Genomic DNA, 12,035 nt, shown 5'->3' with positions numbered 1-12,035 from the left:
GAATTTGAACTCAGGTAGAGTGTTTGGCATTGATAAGAGCAAGGCTATTCATAGCACATAGTATAAGGAAAGAAAGAATACACAGGTGCAGATTCTGGTAGGAAAGTGGTAAATGAGCAGATGGAATTTATGGAAGTTTATTCAATTGCTTTTATTTTCTTAATGGTACAGGAAATGAGATTCTCAACTGTGAGAAAGAATACAATAGGAATTGTTAGAGATTTGAAGTGAAAGGAAATTATAAGAATTATTTGTCTAAAGGAGTAAATATACTGTGGAAATATAATAAGATTGCTGGGCATTATTAAGGGTCAAGTTTTGAGTTAATGATCATGAATTTAAAGTAAAACCAGGCAACAGTTAGTATTATTCTCCAGTCATGTTCAGGTGTACAGGTGCTGTTTATTTAGGATTGGTGTTTGTTAAGAGATCATGATAAAACAATAGACAGGAGATACAATTGTGGATGCTTGCAAGGAAATCATTAAAATGATTGTAAAATTTAAGTTAACTAAGTAGGAAAGAGAAAATGAGACAGGCATGAGACATTGAAAGATGGTAGGATAATGGATTGTTGAGACTGGTGAGGTAGAAGGATTGTTAAGAATTGGACTACAAAGAGAGAGAATGAGAACTGGAAAGATTGGAGGTACTCATCTTGGAGTGGATACCTGAAATTGAGATTGTGAAGAGGTACCAGTTATTAGCCATAGCATGGCTAAGATATAGACTTGAGAATCATAAGCATGTACGTTGAATATTAAACTATGACAATAATAGCACAGGGAAAGAGAAGTGTAGAAAGATGTTTGTTTCCTTTGACATTTCCCAACCTAAGCTTCTCTATCCATCCCAACACTCTTTCTAACCTCTCTTGGTTCTTATTTTCCCCTCTCCTTAACGGAGTTAGCAAAATAGAAGCAATGAAGATGACGTGATGCCAGGGAGAAGGGAGAGATACAACAGTTAAAGAATGAAAGACAATACTTTTTCCTGCCCGATCCTTCACTTTTAACCCCACAATTCTAGAAGACTATGATGCATTTAAAAAAGCATCTCTAACTTTATATGTATTAGAAAGAGTTAGTAAAATTGGGCCTGCTACATAAAATTCCTCTTTACAGGAGTCTTTTTCAAGCACACGTCTATTAACGTGGCCATGAAAATAAAACTTCGGAATTTGTGTATTGGGAAGAGACATTGCTGCACCTTTGAAAAAACAATATTTGATTTGGGGACCTCCAGACAACTTTTATTGAAACTACACAGCAGTAACATTTCATTCTGGCTGAATAATCTCATTCTTTTCCACACAGAGACTGAGTAGCCTGAACCTTCTGTTAAAAAAAAAGAAAAAGAGATTGTAGCCCTGTCTGATATAACCAGTATATTGGTGTCCAAGCTTTAACCTTCCAATTTAAACTTCAGTTACAACTCCACTTTTTATAAGCACAGAAATGTTGGGTGCTGGGTTTTTGTTCACCTCTCTAGCATGCTTATTGAAGAGGCACTTGGATACATTTTGTTCAAAGTCGATGGGCCTTCCATCAGTGAGAGATTTCAACAGTGTCTACAGAATGAACATGTGGTCTAATCTAGTTGCTGTGACCCACAGCTGTAGCAACCAGCTGCCTCTGCTCAAGCTTCAGCCGCTGTCCAGCTCCACCTCCACTGTGCAACAGGACCTTAGTCACAGGATGCCTGCATAACAACGGGTTTCACAAAGCCATTTTATAGAGAGAAATTGGTTAGTATCCACAGTTGCTAAAATTACAAAGTTTTAAGTATTACAAAACCAAGAGACAATGCTGATGGTTTACACAGATGGAATGCAGATGAAGCTTGCAAAAGTAACCTTACCTTGCAGTTCAACAAAATACCATTTTTAACACATAAATTGTGGACTAGCAAATGGAATCACTACTGACCCAGTTAATAAAAATTAGGAATATACAAAATGCTGATATTCACATAGACGCCATTGGTTGGGATCTCAAAATTTCACAAAGTAGATGAGATTTGTCACCTAAAGAAACTTCCAAGAATAATACTAACTAAGGCAAGATCTGGAACTACGTTGGAAGGTAAGATTTAGTCCATATTAGAAAATATGATTATGGAATCACTTAATGTTAAACAGAATATAATATTTATAGCATATAAAAATTCATAAATTATCTTAACAAAAAATGTTCTGATGACTGATGGGTAACCCCCTCCAAAAAAAACAAACAAACAAAAAAAAACACTGGCCTTGACTTAGGTGGCTCAGTTAGTTGGAACATCATCCCATACACCAAAAGGCTGTGGATTTAATTCCCAGTCAGAGCACTCACCTCGGCTGTGGGTTCGATCCTCAGTCAGAGCATGTATGGGAAGCACCTGACGGATGTTTCTCTCTCACATCGATGTTTCTCTCTCTCTAAAAATCAATAAACATACCCTGGGATGAGGGTAAAAAAAACAAACTAGGTTGTACAAATTTTACCATATTCAAAGAAGAGAGTGCTCTGATTCTATGCCAGTCTTGGTTTTTAGGAAAAATATTCCAGAAATGAACGTATAATTTCTCACTAAAAAATTAACACCTGACCTGACCAACCTAAATATAAATAACCTGTTGAGTACAGACCAAAGCCATTTGTTTGCATTTTGGCAGATAGTAAATTCTTCAGTAGCAAGAGATAGGTAAGCTCCCCCAGCACCTTGATGCCAGGTGAAGAAATGCAAGGAAAGCAAGTCTTAGGCCAAATTTGGTGTTCATGCAAATACTTATTATTAAAAAGACAACAGAACGATTATGTGGCAAGTTCCATAGGCTCAATGATGTTTTCAGATTCTCTGATAGCAACTCTCAGGAGAGACTCACTGGAAGCAGACTTGTCATGTTTGTCATCAATAGAGTGTAGCAGTGTGTTCTGCAGGTTATCCAGGTGGCCCGATCTCTTTGGGTTACATTATGGCAGAAGGCAGGAGAGTTAACACAGCACTGGAGCAAATCTATAATGGCACACTGTTGCCTCGTCCATGTGAATACAAAATGTGACCTCACTTTCTGATTGGAATAGATAAAAGCATTCACCAAGTTAATTTCTTCAGACTTCAGACCTGAGGCCATGTTAAATGGCTCTAGGAAAATAACCATATGGAACAGCAGCTGCAGTTAAGGGCACTACATGGTTTAGTTTTCAGTAGCCTACTTTTGCCTTTTGGGATTCAACAGGTTTCTGCAGGGTCGAAACCAGTGAATTAAATAGGTACAAGATGGGGACCTCTACCCTATATTCATTAGATCTATTACCCAATAAGGTACCTACTAGGTACATACAGCTATTTATATTGAAATTTAAATAAGTCAACATTAAATAAAATTACACATTAATTTCCTCAGTCACACTAGCCATATTTCAAGTGCTCAATAACCATTTCCATCATTACAGAAAGTTCTGACAGCAATGCATTAGATCCTTAAAAGGGTAGCACTATTTTCATCCACTCTTCCACTCTGGAATGCTCATTTTTTGATGTACTAATTTGATAGGGACTTCTCCATATGAAAACTCATATATCTCAGGTAAGCGACTCAATCTGAGGGTTATGCCAACTGTTACATATGCTCATCTCAATTCAAGGACCAGAAAAATGACCACAGGATGGGTCAACTGACCCAGTGGACCCACTGTTGGGCAGATGTTAGTCCAGACTCCTTTTATTATTGGCCCCTAAATGCCTCCAGTGTAATAGCTTCTTAGTATATTCTGCTTCTTAGTATATTAATGTCAACCTGGAGACTAAGCCCAATACTCCTAGAAATGTCTGGGAAATTTTTCTTTCCTCATTGCACAATCACCTGAGTAAATCAGGAAAAAATTGAAGGTATCACCACAGTATATACTTGCTGTAGTGTTAGAGCAGAGGTTCTCAAACTTTTTAAACAGGGGGCCAGTTCACTGTCCCTCAGACCATTGGAGGGCTGGACTATAGTTTAAAAAAAAAACTATGAAAAAATTCCTATGCACACTGCACATATCTTATTTTGAAGTAAAAAAACAAAACGGGAACAAATACAATATTTGTATTTGCATGTGGCCCGAGAGCCGTAGTTTGAGGACCCCTGTGTTAGAGCATCCTTTCTCAGGCCCCCTGTCTGAAAACTGGCTTGATGCAGAGGCTGGACAATAGATCACAATTCTTTATTGGGTTAAGAGCTCTCAGTGCTGGGCCATCCATCTTTACTTTCCTCTATTGGTTCAAGCTGGGTGGTACCCATGTTGACTTAACATATATTTTGCCCTTAGGGATGCTTTATTGCATCTCCATTATTCTCCACAAGTCAAGTCCCTTGTCTGTCACTTCAACACTGCAATTGATTATGATCATTGTATCTATGTGCCTTTCTGCATGTAAGCATTGTCATGTGGCCTTTATTGTTCCAGGGTCTTACCTGTTATGTAACATCTTTTCCATCATCAACCTTGGCCACCAGAAGAGAGCGTTTTACTGATTTTTGTGCTCCTCTCACAAGTGCATGCCTATGGCCATTCCATGGGATGTAATCACCTGGTGGGAGATATACATACCACACCTACTCTAGGATGCCCACCTTCTTGATTCTGTCAATTCCTTTCTCCACCATCTGTCAAGACAATTCGAGCATTTCAATGGCACTTAGTGTGGGCCATCATTTCTCCATGCTTTTAGGAACCATCCTAGTCATGAGTTCACCCATCTCCTAAGGTCTTTCCCAGGCTATTAAATCATGTGTATCTCAAGTGAGTGCTCCCAAATAAACTCTCCCCTGTGCAATCTTACTATCTGCTCTCCTTAACCAAACCTCCCAGAATTTAGTCCTTTCCAAGCCATGCTGGGTAGCTCTTATAGCTCCTTTTGGGTATTGTCCCTTATATCCTTATTGAACTTATGATACCCTCACTGGATGATGCAGTGATTTAATTCAAGTTATAAACCTATTGGCCAAGAGAAAGTTGGGGGACAAATCCAGAGGTTAGTGTTGTCCTCAAGTAAGGGGGAGAGTCCTAGTAATTGCTCTTCCCCAAAGAGAACTGCTTTGTCCAAAGGAATGCCCTCCTCCCGCATTTGATGACTGGTTAAGTGAGCTCAGTGCCTGACCTCTCTGTGGATTCTCTAGTCTCAGCTGCAGTTGTCCTGCAGATTAACTTCTCCCTCTCAATCTTGGCTCCTTTATTCTCTCAAAGACACTGTTCCCCAGAGCACTCTGCAGTAATCTTCCCGCATGCCTGTTTTGTCTCAGAGTCTGTTTCCCAGGGAAACATGAACTAGGGAAATGTGTAAATTTTATTTGTACTCTTATTCCCCACTGTGGACCCCTTTCACATAACCCCAGCGAAATTACAGGTAAAAATGCTGAGATTCATTTGCAAGCAATAATGCCAGAGGCCAAATAGGAAAATAAATTAATGCATGTGTCAAACACTGAAAATGAGATGAAGAGTTATAGGATCTTTCAAAGGAGAGTAACAATAGGATGGTGCGCTTATTTGCAGAAGATAAAGGAGGGAGGTGTGGGTGGACAGTGCAGGAGCTGAAGAGAAGGTGGAAAGATTTGGCATCAAAAAGATTTATGTGGAAGAGCAATAGTTAAAGTTGTGAGGATGCAATGGGAAGCCTGATAGAGTAGCACCCTATCAGAGGTCACTCAGGTGGCAACATGCTAAGAGACTGTCAGTCAGGAAAGCTTAGAGGTGTTTCACCACAGTATATTTCATCCGGATGAGAACTGATGGAACACCTGGTGCTTTGTACTCTTGGCTGAGCCACATCACACCTCATTAATGGTGGATCTATTCCCTTTCTTCCCTCAGCAAAACATTAAAAACTCGAGATGAAAGCCTATCATTCTCAAACATATTTGGCTCAAAGAAAAAGATGTTTCCAGGGACCGTAAAAGATCTTTCTTTAATGAAACTTTAATTAAACTTTGCTTTAATTTGGATCACAATGAAGAAAACAAGGGACTTTTCATCTTGCCTCGAGTAGAAAGTGTCAGTATCTCCCCTGAATAAAACGCTGGCATTTAAATATCTTGCAGTCCATTAAAACTTGTAGCCCTGCTGGTAACTAACTAAAACAACAAAATCAATTGTTTGCAATTTCACCTACAAGTAGATATATGTTTGGGATGGATACATGTGCCAGAATGTACTTTTACATGCCCTCTAATGTGCTAATAAGAGCATTGGTAATTAGAGCAAACGAAGGCGGGGAAAGATAATTTGGAGGAAGCTGCAACTCCATGCTTTAGGGTTAATGAAACCACAGTGGACATCATTTAGACCAGTGGTTCTCAACCTGTGGGTCGCGACCCCTTTGGCGGTTGAACGACCCTTTCACAGGGGTTGCCTAAGACCATCCTGCATATCAGATATTTACATTATGATTCATAACAGTAGCAACATTACAGTTATGAAGTAGCAATGAAAATAATTTTATGGTTGGATCACAACATGAGGAACTGTATTTAAAGGGCCAGAAGGTTGAGAACCACTGATTTAGACCCTCTCAAAAGAAAAATGGCGAAATACAACTGGCATGAAACAATACTATTCAGAACAATTATTAGGTGTTCAATATTTTAAGTTATATATAAAGAACACATATTTGAAAACTGTCAACCTTGGAAAAGACCCAAGCCCAGCATTTGAAAGTGTCATGTTTAGAATCTGATCTGTTGCCTAGAGAATGTTCTTGCTGTCAATACTAGTGTCTGTTACCTCCCCACTGAGAAGTAGTCCATGTCTCAGGTTTGCCCTTGACCACAGACACTTGCCAAGAAGAGGTAAGAAATGTGTCCTCATTTGTACAGAATAGGAGAAAAAAGTTTACCGTTTTTTAAAAAAGAACTTAAATGCCTCCTATGTACTGAACATTATGCCAGGGTGTGAGTTATACAATGGAACAAGAGAGATGCAGCCTGGCCTTGAGCATTGAAAGGTGTAGTTAATGAGTATATGTTTCCCAAACACACTTTTCCTAATCATTTTGCCCAAGCAGGACAAAAATTGGGAAAGGATTGCTTTCAAATCTAGGGAGGGATCTGCAAATGATGGCAATTCAGACCAAGCCAGCCAGCCCCTTAGTTTTGTAAATAAAGTTTTATTGGAATGCGGTCATGCTTTGGCTGCTTTTATGCTCCAAAGGCAGAGCTGATTTATTGTGACAGAGACAGCATGACTCACAAAGCTTCACGTGTTTACTGTCTGGCCTTTTATAAAACAAGGTTGCAAACGCTTGATCGAGGGGAAGAAAAACACCTTAGGAAGCAGATCCCCTCTGTCTGTCCAGCACCCTGTACCAGCAGCAAAGCAACATAGCAGCCAGAGCAGTCACTAAAAGACCTAGGTGTATATTGCTCATAATTTAGCTTAAACCTATGTACACTTGTGCTGCAGAATAATTCCTTTAAATGCATGGTTCCTTTTAGTTTGGTTGTTACATATATATGCTCAATGTGTAATTATAACCTGCAGTGAGATTAGCGCACAATCATCATACTGTCACCATGTTATTAATTCTCCAACATTCTATTAACTCCCTAACGGCAATCACAGTAGTTCGCGCTTATGCCCTAAGCAATTTGTTGAGCTTCAATGCAATGAGCTTCTCCTGAATGGGAGAAAAATAAGTTTCTAATAGAAGAGCACAGATAAGGTAAGGCGAGAGTGCTCTCCCTCAGAATTCAGGAGCTATTCGGTGTAGTCTAGCCTGTGTTCCCAGAACATCCTAACGACAGTCTTCACTCAAAATGCTTTCTACTAGTATTCTTTCCCTAGTTAAAAGGAAGGATCAAGAGATTCCTGGACAACCGACCTATAGCTGCTGGATATGGAAAGGAGGGGGTACTGAAACATCCGATATGTAGTCAAGAATGAATATTTCAGTTCTCATGGGGGATGCGACTCAAGATGCCTAGAACTTACAAAGGGATGAGAGGGGATCTCAGAAGACAAAGGGTCAAGTCACAATGGCAACTTAATGTATGAGTTTGTACTGCTCTTTAATAGGATAGTATTTGGTGGTATTAGTCAGGAGGATGCAGAATGTGCGCACCTCAGATGTGAGTAGTGGGGATTACAGCACAAAAACGATGACTGAACGAGATGAGTTAATCTTAAGGATGTCCAGGATTCAGAGGGTGACTAGGAGCGGTCCCTCCCATGGGGACCATGATACAGTCCCTTTATTTTTCTCCTCTGAACTAAGAGGCCACCATGAAGGGATAGGGAATTAGAATGCTGCTGAACAGGAGCCCTGAAAGCTTTTGAAAATTCTGAACTGACTGAGTTTAAAGTGCATGTTTACATGAGTTTGAGTTTAAGCTTACCCTGAATTGACAGAATTCTGTTTCCCACCACCAGCTGAAATGACCTGAAGAGCTCAATTAAATTAACTTAGAGACATTTTCAAAGGTGCATTATTACACATATGCTTGTGATTGAGAAATCCATGTCAACCCAGAGATAATATTCCTAAAGTTCTCCCTCTAGTTTTCACACGCTGAGTTGCTCAACACATGTTGGGCTTAAAGGAGGTTAAATGTGAGACTAGATCTTGTGAAGCTGTGGTGAGGCGGTGTTGGCTGAGGCACGTGAGTCATAGTCACAGTCCTGTCCCTCCTAACTGGGTAGGGTCCTGGGCTGCTATACTTCAGGGGGCAAGCTCTTCACTGCCCACAGGCAGTAGGCATCTTCAAAGGTGCCTCAGCCTTATCTTTGTTAAGCTTTCCAGACCCTAAAGTCCATGACTAGAAAGAGAACCCAAAGTAACTTGTTAAACGTATGCAACATAATTATTTTAGACAAGGCAAATGTCAAGATGTCTTTTCTCCCATCCAATGGTTTTGTGCCTGCCACTAGAGTGCCATTCATTAAACTTTAACTGTCTGTCTTCTGCCTATTCCCCACCCCCATGGAATACGAACTCCTTGAAGATAGACATAGGTTCTTTCATTGCTGTCACCCAGGACTAAAGCCAGACCCTGGAACCAGGCACAAAAATAAGCAAGTTACCCCTTCATGACCCTGCACAAACTCCCCTAGCAAAATCTACTACTTTAATCAGCACAGAGACAGAAAAATACTGTCTTCCAATAGAGGGAGGAAAATCATCAAATTCATACCTCTACTTCCGTGTATGAGCAAGAAAAGATGGTTTGACTAAGAAAGGATATAGTAGATGTTGCTATAGAATGAGCAGATGTTGTCATGTCAAAGAATATGAGGCAAACCCTCAGAATGTGCTATTGCTCCCAAACCTGTTAAGCAGCTAGTATCTTGGAGATGTACAACTGATGGACCCTCTTAAGTTGCAGGACCTCAGGCATCTGCAGCCCTTGGGCTGGTGTCTACTGGCTAACCGTGGCCTTTCCTGTTCAGTGTGTCATACAAATGCTATATTCTTTGTGAAAAAGAACAGAAAGCATAGAGAGAGAGATGAGCTAGTTCCCGGAACCTTTGAATCCGCTGCATAGGTTTTTGTAGGCTTCTGTGGCATTTGAAAGACTGAGCTCCTAGTTCATGATAATAGTAGGATTACAGACTCCAGCCTGGGTAGAGGCGATGGCCCCACAGAACACACTTTCTCTCTGCTTCTCTTTCTCTGCACAAAAAACAATTTTCCTCTGTCAGAATGTGGCTCCAATGAAGAGAGTTCTTGTCACAGTGATTCCTGATTCAGTCACGGCATGTGAACTTGGTTCATAAATAGTGTCCCGTCTGTCTTCATATAACCCCATGGGCCATAACCCAAGGGCTCTGATAAAAACTATTCTGCACAGGGAAGAATGAATTCAACAGGCTTGGGTTCAAACCCTGCACATTCACAAGAGTGACCTGTTTTCAGGACTGGCCCTTGGTCAGCTTCTGGAAGATGAGCTCTGAGCCTTGGAATATGATGCCTTATAATGTTGTTGTTGTAAGACTGAGACTTGGGTCGAGATCAGTGATTTTCAACCTTCTTCATCTCGTGGCACACATAGACTAATTACTAAAATTTCGTGGCACACCAAGAAATATATTTTTTGCTGATCTGACAAAAAAAAGAGTATAATTTTGATTTATTCACACCGGATGGCTATTGTTGTATTGGCTATTGTTATTTTTTTATCTGACAACCTAAGGCAGCGGTTCTCAATCTGTGGTTCGCGACCCTTTTGGGGGTTGAATGACCCTTTCACAGGGGTCACCTAAGATGGCTATTGTTGTGTTGGCTATTGTTATTTTTTTATCTGACAATCTAAGGCAGCGGTTCTCAATCTGTGGCTCACGACCCTTTTGGGGGTTGAATGACCCTTTCACAGGGGTCACCTAAGACCATGGGAAAACACATATTGTTTTTGTGATTAATCACTATGCTTTAATTATGTTCAATTTGTAACAATGAAAATACACCCTGTATATCAGATATTTACATTGCGATTCATAACAGTAGCAAAATTACAGTTATGAAGTAGCAACAAAAATAATTTTATGGTTGGGGGTCACCACAACATGAGGAGCTGTATTAAAGGGTCGCGGCATTAGGAAGGTTGAGAACCACTGATCTAAGGGAAAAGAGGTCAGTGCCTCTGACTAAATAGTCAGGTATTGCATGTTTAAAAAATTCTTGTAGCACATCGGTTGATGTACTACTTTGATAGCTTATGCGAATGATGGGATTCAGGGCACATGCTTTTTTCTTTCCTGCAAGGGCCTGAAGTCTGAGCAGCTGAGGACAGTCATACGGGCCCTGTTAGCCTGGTTGATTGAACTCCAGTAAACATTCTGAGCACCAGTGTGAACATTTCAGGTGAGCATCCTTGGTTGACAACACTTTATTTTGCTAATTGTAACATAGATTTAACATATAACTTGACATGAATTCTCTCCATGTGTTTTTTCTAAATATCTTTTTTATTTCCTTCAGCTTCAGATTTATAAATCTAATTTCCTAGATTTTTATTCCCCATCCCCCCTTAGTTTTATAGTTAAAAGCTTCCCTCCAAAGCCACCTAGTCAGACTGAGAGGTCTTGTCCTCCTTTGGTTCTGCCCGGTCCCTCTTCATCGACCTTCCTTTCCCCGGGCCTCTCACCTGCCCGGGCATTGTGTGTGAGCCTGGGCCTCCTGATTAACCCGCCTCTGACCTGTTAATGTGATCAGTCACCCCTGCAGCAAGTTCTGTTGTCAAACCAGTACTTACAATATGTTCTTCTCTCTATTTCCACCCCCTATAAAGTTCACTTCTTGTCAACCTGGGCACAGTTTTTGTTGTCAAGGTATCAGCTTTTCTATCATAAAGTGACAAGCAAAAACCAACCATAACTTTCTAAAAACCCAAATATATTTCAGAACAAAATTTCTGTTTTTCTCCCCAAGACCATGGTGGCTACCTTATACTCAAAAGAAAATATGCCTTTTCCACCCAATGTTGCAATATATTTGGATCTAAAAACAATGTTATATTCACCAAGACACTTTTGTTTGGATGAATCAAATATCCTACTGAGTAACTATATTCGTTTTCTACTGCTGCCATGAACCAGTTACCACAAACTGAGCAGCTTAAAGCAACACGTTTGTTATCTCACATTTCTAGAGGTCAGAAGGCTACATTGTCTTGACTAGTGTCAGCCAGCCCAGCTCTAGTGAGAAGGCAGTGGAGGAGAATCGCTCAAGGCTGAGTCAGACTGGGGCAGAATATTCCTTGTGCTTGTAGGACTGCGGTCCTTGTTTTTTTGTTAGTCTTCAGCTAGAGACCACCCTTAACACCTAGCGGCCACTCTGGTTCTTCATGTGGGCCCCTACATCTAGCGATTGAACCCTTCTCTTGGAATCTCTCTGACTTCCTCCTTCTGCTGCATGAGTCTTCCAACTCTAACCAGAAAAGGTTCTCAGCATGTAAGGGCTCATGCGATTAGATGAGGTTCACACATACAACCCAATAATCTTTCTTTTTAAAAAATCTGTACTTTTTTTAAAAAATTAAATTATTATGTTTAACGTAGTATTATATAAGTCTC

At 40.3% G+C, this 12,035-nt stretch overlaps 1 long non-coding RNA gene across 1 annotated transcript in view; it reads right to left on the bottom strand.

The window, feature by feature from the left end:
- Positions 1-2,361: 2,361 nt before the first annotated feature.
- The window catches only part of LOC106727735, a 20,355-nt gene continuing 10,681 nt past the window's right edge, over positions 2,362-12,035 (bottom strand). Inside the window, exons 2-3 of the long non-coding RNA XR_001363966.1 lie at positions 11,241-11,243; positions 2,362-2,420 (exon numbers count right to left, since the gene is read on the bottom strand). This is a non-coding gene — a long non-coding RNA (uncharacterized LOC106727735). The remainder of the gene's footprint in view (positions 2,421-11,240; positions 11,244-12,035) is intronic.

The sequence above is a fragment of the Myotis brandtii genome, unplaced genomic scaffold (genome assembly GCF_000412655.1).
Source record: "Myotis brandtii unplaced genomic scaffold, ASM41265v1 scaffold470, whole genome shotgun sequence".
In the NCBI taxonomy this organism is placed as follows: Eukaryota; Metazoa; Chordata; class Mammalia; order Chiroptera; family Vespertilionidae; genus Myotis; species Myotis brandtii.
The sequence above is the reverse complement of the archived record's forward strand: the minus strand, read 5'-3'. Positions and strand labels throughout refer to the sequence as shown.